We start from the raw sequence: 10135 nt of genomic DNA, 5'->3' as shown, positions 1-10135 counted from the left end.
AAATAAAGAGTACCTAATCATAAAACACAGTTTTCTATCCAAAGATGTCAGAATCATCACAGAGAGTAAACGTCTCCCACGTGCCGGTCCTGATCTCTGCATACTTTTTTTCATAAACAGGTAAACTGAGGCCCCTTACATGGGCGAGACTTTCCCAGGCTCACGCACAGCCTCACCCATCGCTAAGGGGCCCATCCCGGAGCCCTCGGCCTGGGCCGCGTCGCCGCTCCACCAGTGCCTTCTCCTACAAACAGCTCTACCTCACACACTGCCACGAGGCGTCACCCCGCACGCCGAGTCCTGCTTCGTTACCTCACGGCCTGCGCGTCGCCAGCTGCCGTGCCAGCCCGAAAGGTGCCCTGCATCCCTCCCCACGGCCTCCTTCAACGGCCAGCTCAGGGACAGAGCAGGAAATTTAAGAATTAAACCACAGCATTTCTGAAGTTCCTTTTTTTCTTGCTGTCAAGAAATTGTATTTTTATTTTATGCTAAAATGGCAAAACAACTGGAAACGGCCAAAGCGCCAGCAGCGCGGCAGCAGCCACGCTAATTGCTATCACAGATCCGACGTGGGGCATGGAGGAAGGATCGTGTCCCACACCCGTTTTCCACGAAGGGACAGCCCCACGGCGTCAGGAAGGGAGCCCACAGCGAGCCCTGCCCGCATCCAGACCGGTTTTAATTTGCTTTGTGACGACAGCGCAGTCCCCGCAGCCAAGGCGCCAACGCAGGCTGCTCAGCCCCGCTGAGACGGGGACCTGGGACCTGCCTGAGCCCAGCAGAACCCAGGCCGCGCCCGTCACCCGCTCGCTCCAACGCAGGCGCCCATCCCCGCCCGCGCGGCTGGTGCATCCCGAGCGCTAATGTCACGGAGAGCTGGCCCTAGCAGCACACTCGGTTCCGTTAACTTGTACTGCTGTCGTGGAGTCAGAGCCAGCCACCTGAAACACGAACAATCGGGTGAGCTACGAAAAACAACCGATTCAGAGCGAAGTCTGCGGCTCAATTACTTGACTGTTTGGGATGACGAACAGCCAGAGTTCCTCAAGATTTCAGCAAAAGGTGAGGGCTTCTGCACTTTTGTAACTCAAGTATATAATTAAGAACAAAAGCATAGCAAGGAGCACGTCCCCGTATCCAGCAGTCCAGAGTGAAAAATACGACGGAAATATCCTGTACCAGGAGGAAGTCACCGGCTGCACAAATCATACAAAAAGAGTATTCAGATGAGCCGCTGCACTACCCAGTAATTCTTAGAAACACTGCAGACGTGACTCGCCACACCGGTCTCACCACAGACACCAACAGCGCTTCCAGCTGAAAAACAACCCTCGCTTTTCTGAAAGGTCTTCTAAGATACCCTTCTGCTTGCCTTCAGAGGGCTGCGACTCACCGCTCGGCACAGCACAAACAGCCACCAGACACAGAAGCTGAAGTGCCAGAAAATGCTCCGCTCGCTCACAGAGAGCGTTTCAAGTGGGAGCTTCAAAACGGCCTCCAGCACCACGCTCCTGTTCAAAGGAGGTGCTGGAGAGCACGGCTGTGTCAAATCTGGCAGTGCAGCTTCGCTGGCAGGAACAGGGAGGTTAGTTTTGGCTCACATGAGATCCTCCACCCTCTATTTTGCTTTGAACAGTTTTAGCGAAAAACTCGAAGTGAGATTCAGCTGCAACCATCAGGTTTTATCTCAGGTTGGTCAAAATTGAAAGAAATTTTATTTCTGTGTGCATAACACTGGAGAGGCAATACATTTCTCCTTAGAAGAGGCTCTCTGTTTTGAGTTATCTTGGGAAGAGAAGGTAGCCGGGAGACCTGTAATTATCTCACACACACACAAGGCATGTGGGCAAGCAAAACATCGATGTGGTGGAGGACGGGGTCCTCCGACTTGTAGCACTGGGCAGCAGACAAGCCTGTCCACCTCATTACTTCCAGGGGAACAGTTAGTCACTCCTCCCACCTACCTGCAGCAGCACAATGAGAAAACATTGCTCTTCAGCTTGAACAGTCATTTACTTCATTCTGAGAACCTAAGGATGCCTCTAGAAGAGCTACGATGCCCACATCATTGTAGCTTTGCCTCTTACCGTGGTGTACTTTGGAAAATCTCAAGCGCCAGGACACAACCAGCGAAGGAGAAGGAGGTAAATCGCAGGGTGCTGCTTATTCTGGCACATGGTAGGAGCAAGGAGGGAGAAAATCCACTTGCGGGTGGCGAGGGGGAATGCAGAATAAGCAGCACAGCCAACCCCACGCCAACAAGCAGGCAAGCGAGCTGGCTGCCTGCCCTTGCCGGATCTCCACACACATCAAAGGCAAGAGGTGGCTGGTTACAGGCCACTAAGACTTTTTCCACTCAGAAGACCACTGATGTTAAAGGGAGGGTTCCCTGCCTCCTAAAAACCCAACAAAACTGGCTAACACAGACCAGCAACGTTTACTTCAAGTTTTCTGTTCCCAGTAAAACCAGAGAATATATACTTAGCTTTCCTCTTCCACAGACTACACGGAAAATGTCAGAAAACAGGACAAGCCAGCTTATAAATAATTGCAAAGCCCCTCCTGAAAAACACGGAGAGGGAGGTGGGATGAAAGCTCCCAGCCAGGAAAGCTGGGACTGCCAAGGAGCAGAACAGAAGAAGGGCAAGGACGGTGTGTGATATGCCAGATCCATCTGCACCCAGAAATGAAAGGCATTGAGGAAAATATCAGTGCGGGTTATGGCAAGCGTTCCCAGGTGTGGGGGAATCCTCGGGGGATGAGCACCATCAACAGAAAATACAGCAGACCTCGTAAGAGACAGCTGACGTGGCAGATCCTACAAAAGCCTGTCTGCGGTATCTGAACATCTTTTGTTCTCTAGCCCCATTCTTTCACCTGGCAGCTCACAGATGAAAAGACCCGAGAGACGTTCCTGTCACAGGAGACGTTTCCTCAAAAGGCTCCTCAAAGGAGGAGGGACCAGGGTAACGCAGGGTCCACTACGGAGGATGCGTGGCAGAGGAAGCTTTACCCTTCTGATAACGACTCCCCCACATTTCTGGAAATTCTCCCTAACCCTACCCCCTCGCTACCTGCAGAGTGCTTAACAAAGCCAATGTTGTCCATCAAGTCTCCATCTGAAGTGACTCACTTATTCTCAGGAGCTTAGTGTCTGTTTTTTTCAGCTTGGAATCCTAAGAAAACAAGGTTTATGTGAACATATTGCCTGTCATATGTCTTAACTCTTTGTCCCTTCCTATTAACTGTTGAGTCACACCCAGCTGGGGATGGAGAGAAACTGAGTTTCTCTAGGGTTGGTGAAGCTTCCTTTGATCTGGTAGGACAGCGACCCTCTCTCTGCTGAGAGAAAGGCTAAGAACAGAGTCAGCACTCATCCCCACTCTTGGGCCTGTCCTAGGCGATCAGCACTCGCGTGCCACGCGGCCGGCCAGCACAGCTCCTGCTGCCTCCTGTCCTGCTTGCAGGCAGAGGACGGGAAAGGGAGGTGAGAGCACTCTTTGGGAACGGGGTCGGGTGGGGGGCTGAGTGGGACCGCTGCGATGGAGAAACGCAATATCATAGCAAGTCCAGCCTTATGCATAAGGAAACTTTTTTTCCCCTGCCAAATTGCCTGTAACTTCATGATACATCATCAGGGACAAATGCCAATATCTCTCAAGTACTCACTGAATCCAGTAACAGCAACTACTCAGAGAGTTCATCCATTAGATTCGTTGCTACAACTTCGTCTTCCCTTTTGCCAAAGTACAGCAAGCAACAGAAAAGTGACGGCGAAGTCCCTTATTTCCTCAGGTCGCCACTTTCTAGGTCTGCACAATCAGTGCAGGGTTTCTTGAACCAAGTCGAAAGCGTGTGATGAATCAAACGTGAGCGCTGTGGGAGCAGTGCTCCCCTAAGCCCGCAAGGCTTGGCTCTCCAGTTTGTGACACCGGTGAAACGCAGCTCTCCGCCCCAGCTGTGCTTTATCTACTGCCCAAACTATCCATTTCTAAGGAAAAGTAACAGAACAAAAAAAAAAAAAATTGTCCCTTTTTTCCTGGAGCACCACATGATACATTTCATTCGCCCCGTCCTAACTGCTTCTAGTGACAGTGCAGTGTTTGTCTGAATTTTTAACAGATGTTTCCAAGTACTCTTGACCACTTCTGTCTCCTGAGGATTTCTGCAGTGGGATAGCTCTAGATAGTAATACAAACAAAGCTTGTAAGAGGCTCTCGGGGATAAATCTGCAGACACTGCATCGAGGATGGGTGTGGGTATGGGTCCAAGCCTTATGAAACTCGGTAAATATCCTCTGAAGACTCACAAGCTGGACGGACCCTGCCTGCAGATGTTTTGGAGCTTACCAGCCCCACAGTGAAAAGCAGGACCGCTTACAGATAACGGCAACGCTCCCGGAATAGCCCAGCAGCTGGATTTAAACTGAGAGTTATAAAAGCAGGAGTATGCTGGAGCAGAGCAGAGTAATGCAAAGGATGGTGTGCGACGGTGTAACTCCATTTCCATTGGAAACACAGAAGACGCTGGGAAGGGGATCAGCCTGGGCTGAGGCAGAATTTCCCAGATGCCAGGTTACCCCTGGGAACGAACACGCTGGATTCAGCTGACAGGTGGGAAGGTACTCATGCAGTCAGAACACAAATTGCTTTAAAAAAAAAAGCATTTTTCATTTTTAAAAGAAAAGGAGTATCTTGTGCTGATGCCTGGCAGGGAGGCAGTGACACTGCCTGAGTTTGTAGACAGCCTGAAACAACCAGCTGAAACGTGAACCGTTGCTGCCGCCGCGCTTACGCCTGCTAGTTTTCATTATCAGAAAGTAACCCTAGCCATTGCATACCGAACCGAAGTCTCTCAGAGCTATTGTCAGTGTTTCACAGCAGCTGAAACTGTTTTTCCAAAGGTCACTCTGCGAGCTGGAGAGTGAAGACAAGCGAGGCTGCCGTGCCAGCCCTCAGGACGCGGCCGCATCCTGCGGTCTGGATTCCCAGTCCCTTAAATGTCGGGCAAGCAGCAGCGGCGAGGCCGCGGTGGAGCCCGACGGCCCTGCCAGCCGCAGCGCAGACGAGGGGGCAGCGGGAAGCCGTGGGGCAAGGCCACACCGGGCCCCCACGCGTGCCCCCCGCCGCAGCACGCAGGGCCTACTCCTTGCTGGGGCAGAGAAAGGGATGGCCGTAGAGGACACCGCTTTTTTTCAACCCCATTCAGCTTTGTGGCGGCTGTGTCATTCACAACAATACCACAGCCCTCCCCCACCCCCGAAAACCCATAAAAAGCCCCAACCTGAGACCCATTTCCCCATGAACAGCGCAGCACAGCTTCAACCACCCCCACGGCCAGCGCAGGCCCAGCTTTTGCCGTCATCTCCCGCATTAGCATTTCTGTTAACCCTTTTGTAAGATCATTTGACTCGGTTTCAAAATTCCTCCTTCTGAGAAAACACTTGTTAAATATTGGCCCTGACCGCTACAGAAAGCGATAGCTCGGTAGTCATAACCCACAAGATATATTTAGCTTCGCAAACTCATCATCAATGGATTTTGAAAGCCTTGTAGCCAACAGACTGGAAACCACATGCAACACAAACACATAATAGAACTTTTAATGTGCAAAGAGACTAAACAAAAAGATCCTTGACCTTCTTGCTTTCCCTTGCATACCATTATCCCCAGCGAGCCAGCAAATGGAATGACGTGGAGAGCAACCGCCACCATCGAGCAACTTCGGAAGCCAATTTCTACAGTAGTTAAGCAGTTAATGGCGTTAATCAGAACGATGACTTATTAAATTGCACATTTACGCAAAGAGCATTTTGGCACATCACATGGAGACCCGAGCAGCAGAGCTCGCCAGGAGAAGGTCCCGACGTCTTTCACATTTGCTGGGTTTGGGTTTTTTTTAATACCACGTAAAACAGCGTCCGCAGCGGCTGGCACATCAGACAAACCACAGAAATAAAAAGCAGTAGTCACAAATTAATCTCCATCATCCCAAATAGATTAATGAGCAAATTGTTTAATTCTTAACCTTTACGAAGCAGGGATTAATCTCTACAGTTAAATCCAATCTCTGTCTTTATCTTTTTCACAAGAAGTTGACATTTCTCACAGACCTTCCTCAAACAGGCAACATTTCCCGAACAAAGGAAACAGCAGATGCCCCGAACTCTCGCCACGCTGCAGCACCTGGGGTTATCGATAGCACAAAACCATAAAGCCACAGAGTAGTTTATGGCTACGGCATGACGGGACGTTGTCTGCGCGCGATGACATGAAGTGGGAACACTGCAGTTTGGGGTAGGCAGAACGACAGCGAGCTCGGTTTTGTAAAGCCTGCGTGGAAAAGTCCCTGTTTCCCAGAAGAAATACCTGGCAACTTTTTGGCTCTGGGTCGCATTTAAATTCAATGAGGATGGAGGGAGCATGGGATTGGATTGCACTTTCAATCGCTTTTAAGAAGTAAAAAAGAATATCAAGATGTACTTATGCATGTCATTTCCCTTTTGTCGGTGTTGCTGTTTAACAGAATTAAATTCCGCACAGAATTTTATCCATTCACTTACTCCATTCTCTGTCTTTGGGAAAATGAGGTGGGAACCGCTTGCTGCAGGATGTTGTGCAAAAGGAGTCGTTCACCAATTGAAACTGTACCTCTCTTTTGAAAATCAATAATATTGCTTATACACAAGCCCTGACTGTTGCTGTATTGATGTATATGTAAATAGACGTGTACCTGGGTACCTTTCTCTTTGTTTGTGCAAAGCCTGCAACACAGAATGTTAAACTCTCTCTGGAAAAAATAATTGGCCTCTTTTCTGCCCTTTGGGCACAAATTTCTGGTTGTAAATGAATGTGCAGGTTTCCTGTTGCTGTGTGAAGCCTTCATTTCAAAACACTGTCACTGGCTAATTCTAGGTTTAATTAAAACAGAACTTTTTATATCACAAACACTTCTTTTTACAGCATGTATCTTCCTTACCTTAATGTGACTGCTGGCTATTAAGAAGACTTTTTTTTTTTTTTAATTTAACGAAATAATTCAAAAGTTCTACAGCAACTCTCTTTATGGAGTCAACTTATGCAAGCACCGAAGCCTTTCCAGAGAAAACAGGATTCTCCCCACCTCCCTCTGGCTTTCCTCCCTCCTGAATGCCACGGCCTTCACTCAACCAAAGGAAATGAAAGACAGACCGAGACAACAGCGTCACGTGGGCGAAGGTCAGATTGGTTTTCAGCTGTGTGGGGCTGTATTATCACCCTCAGGACAAAAGTTAAACCCTTCATTTTTTAATGTCTGCTATAACAGAGCAGCCTGGTTTTTTTTCCTGCAATTTTGGTTGGGCTCCATACCACCAGAATTATCAAGGACAGAGTAATTTAAAACATTTGTGGAGATCATCTTCCTCGGAGTGAAACCCAGAGCAGCCCACACACCACAACATTTCTGTCCAGAGTTTCCTCTATTCCCTGTGTACGAACAGCGGCTCCTCGAAACTGCGGAGGTTTCTGCAGTGACATTCGCTGACAGCAAGAGAAGAGCAGGATGCAGCTGCCGGCTGTTCAGCAACAAGCCTGGGCACAGGGAAAGGAGCATTTGCCATCTCAAAAGGGGCAAGTTCACAAATTGTTTTTTCTCCCCATCCTCCCTCCCTCCCTCTCCTCTCCCCCCTGCTCGGAGCAGCCAGGCTCTCCACGAGCCGAGCCTCCCGCCTGTCACTCAGTGATCCGGACATGCACGGCCAATTTCTGCGGCAGCCGCTGGAGAAGCAGACGGTTTCGCTAACCCAGATTGCACTTTTTCCCCAACTCCGGGACCACTCGCAAAATCACTCCCCCAGCGTTCTGCAAGGATCGGCTTTCCTCATTCCTCTTCGTTAAGACTGGTGCTCCCCCAAAGTGATGCTGTTATATTCAAGACAGCCAATTTCAGCTAGTCAGGTCTTCAAAACTGAATTTTAAGCTATGAGACAAGAAGATCCTACCCAATTTCATTTTATTTTGTTTTAAATTTTGGGTTAAATTTGTCTCATTTGTGTGAGGAATGCCACAGCGTCGTGGCTGCCTCTAAAGATGACTAAAGAGTTTATCCTCCATAAAAAGCAAGGAATACTGTCTGCTTTGTATGTACCAAATCTGGTCAAAACCAAACCCAGTCACACTGGATACCACTAAAACACCTAATGGAATGCAACTCCTACATGAAACAGCTCTTGTAAAACAAACCACGGCACGCGTCCCTGAGAGAGGAAGGAGCAGGGAAGGGCTGTCAGGTGAGATCAGGCAGCTGCCCAGGTCGGATCCGGATGCAGTCTGAACGCCAATTCAGTAATTTGCCAGGTCTTGTGAACAAAGATTTGCCTAATGCTGGTCTTTAGCTCGTCCAAACCTAGCTGAGAGTGCCTCCGAAACAGCACAGGGCGCAGCCCGACTTCTCGCAGCACCTTGAGGAGATCTGCAGGTGCTGGTCCCCGTGGGACGGCCAGAGGAAGGCTCCGCATGTGTACAGAGCCCCAGGGAGGAGCTGGCTCCGGGACAGTGGGCGAAAGAGCAACTGCAGCCCAGAGGAAAGGAGAAAACAGTAACACAGTCAGGTGTCACTTAAAGGTAAAAGCCACGAAGTGACTCGGCGACACGCAGGGCCGGGAAAGGGCAAAAGCCAGCACGGTGTCAGGGAGAAGACTGCCGCGAGCAAGATGCGAAATGGTGGCGGTCTGGCAAGGAGCAAGCAGGGCAAGAGCCTGCCAGGAGCGAGCCCACAGGGCCACCGGCACAGACAACGGGGAGAGGGAAGGGAAGAGAGCGGTCACGCCGAGGAGCCAGCCAGAAGAACCCACGACAGCAAAACCCCATACCGTGCAGACACAGACCAGGTATCGTCACAACTGTGAGAAAACGGCCCCAGAGGCACGTTGAGATTTTGGCATATTGAGTTATTGGCTGGTTTGGGCTTGGTTCGTTGCTATGGTTTACTCATGCAGATTGAATGATGCCATTCAAATCTGCCTAGGCTACTCTTGGAGCCCAGTAAATCACCGACTTTCAGTTTTGTGCAGAGCAAGCAAGCACAGGTGGATACATTTACATTTCTGTAGGCTGTGAGGTCATAAAGGGAAGTTGCTCTTCTTCTATCTTTGCAAATTTTCTAATGAATAATTAGCAGATGTAGACTTCTAAAATGACCATTTTATAGAAATTACATCAAATCTCAACCGAGTTCACTGTAGAGGAAATGACTGGGAATTGCGCTCAAAAATCTATTCAAATGTTTAATGTAACAGATTCCCCGGAGCAGGGAAAAGCAATGGGCTCCTTCAGCATTTCCTTACATCCTCCTCAGCAAGGCTAACAGTAATTGAGCAGCAACATAAGGAGGAGCCAAAAAGTCTTTCACCATTACGCTGAGAAAGATTTTTGAGGAAGCCTAAAGAGGTGGACCTACAGCACCCCAAAAAATGGTGCTGTCAAGAGGACATTCACCCCCCTGGTTATAGGTGTCACCAACAAAGACACCCACTTGGATTAAAGACCTTGGCTCTTCCACCAATTTCAAGAACGTTATTGGGAAAATTGGTGAAGCCACAGTTACAGTCAAAAGAAGTCAGGCTGGTAAGGGAGAAGGTCTTGAATTCTCCTCCAGACCCTGATCTCTCATCCCTACCTTGTGCAGCTCCATAGGGCACCAGATCCAGGAGCCATGCAGACAAAATCCTGTTAATTGTCAGCAACGTCGGCTCCAAAAGACAACACAAACCTTGTCTAGCATAAGGCAGGAGATGTAAGGAAGGAACACCCCTTTCATTAAAAGTCCAAACTTAAGCCAAATTAGAGCGATGACTTCTTCCATCCATGACGACAAAAATAAGAATAGTACTTCCTTGTGTCAGAAAGGACTTGCTAGTCTAAATTTTTAAAGATTACGGAGTGCTCCCATTCCCTTGTGCCCCAAGTGCCTTGGAAACCCCCGATCAATTTTTCCATTAGTTAAGGCAATGAAAGCTGGTTGCAATAAGCAAGAAGTTTGAATAACAATTCCTATATTTAACATGTATTATCTAACTTCCATTTCTACCGAGTATATTGTAACAATCTGAATTAAACATGAAATTATGACATCTGTTTTTAAAAGTCACCTTACT

General features: G+C 48.8%; 1 protein-coding gene across 7 annotated transcripts in view; it reads right to left on the bottom strand.

The window, feature by feature from the left end:
• The window catches only part of ZNF423 (zinc finger protein 423), a 221257-nt gene that overhangs the window by 139958 nt on the left and 71164 nt on the right, over window positions 1–10135 (bottom strand). The window contains exons 1-2 of one of the 7 annotated variants that reach the window (XM_086758437.1): window positions 2088–4648; window positions 313–1964 (exon numbers count right to left, since the gene is read on the bottom strand). The exons of 5 other annotated variants lie outside the window; for them this stretch is intronic. The gene's annotated coding sequence lies outside the window, so the exon portion shown is untranslated. Of the gene's footprint in view, window positions 1–312; window positions 4649–10135 lie in introns of those variants that run through there. One more of the 7 variants, XM_086758435.1, reaches the window with a different exon arrangement.

This window comes from Chlamydotis macqueenii, chromosome 13, assembly GCF_036417535.1.
Source record: "Chlamydotis macqueenii isolate bChlMac1 chromosome 13, bChlMac1.mat, whole genome shotgun sequence".
In the NCBI taxonomy this organism is placed as follows: domain Eukaryota; kingdom Metazoa; phylum Chordata; class Aves; order Otidiformes; family Otididae; genus Chlamydotis; species Chlamydotis macqueenii.
The sequence above is the reverse complement of the archived record's forward strand: the minus strand, read 5'-3'. Positions and strand labels throughout refer to the sequence as shown.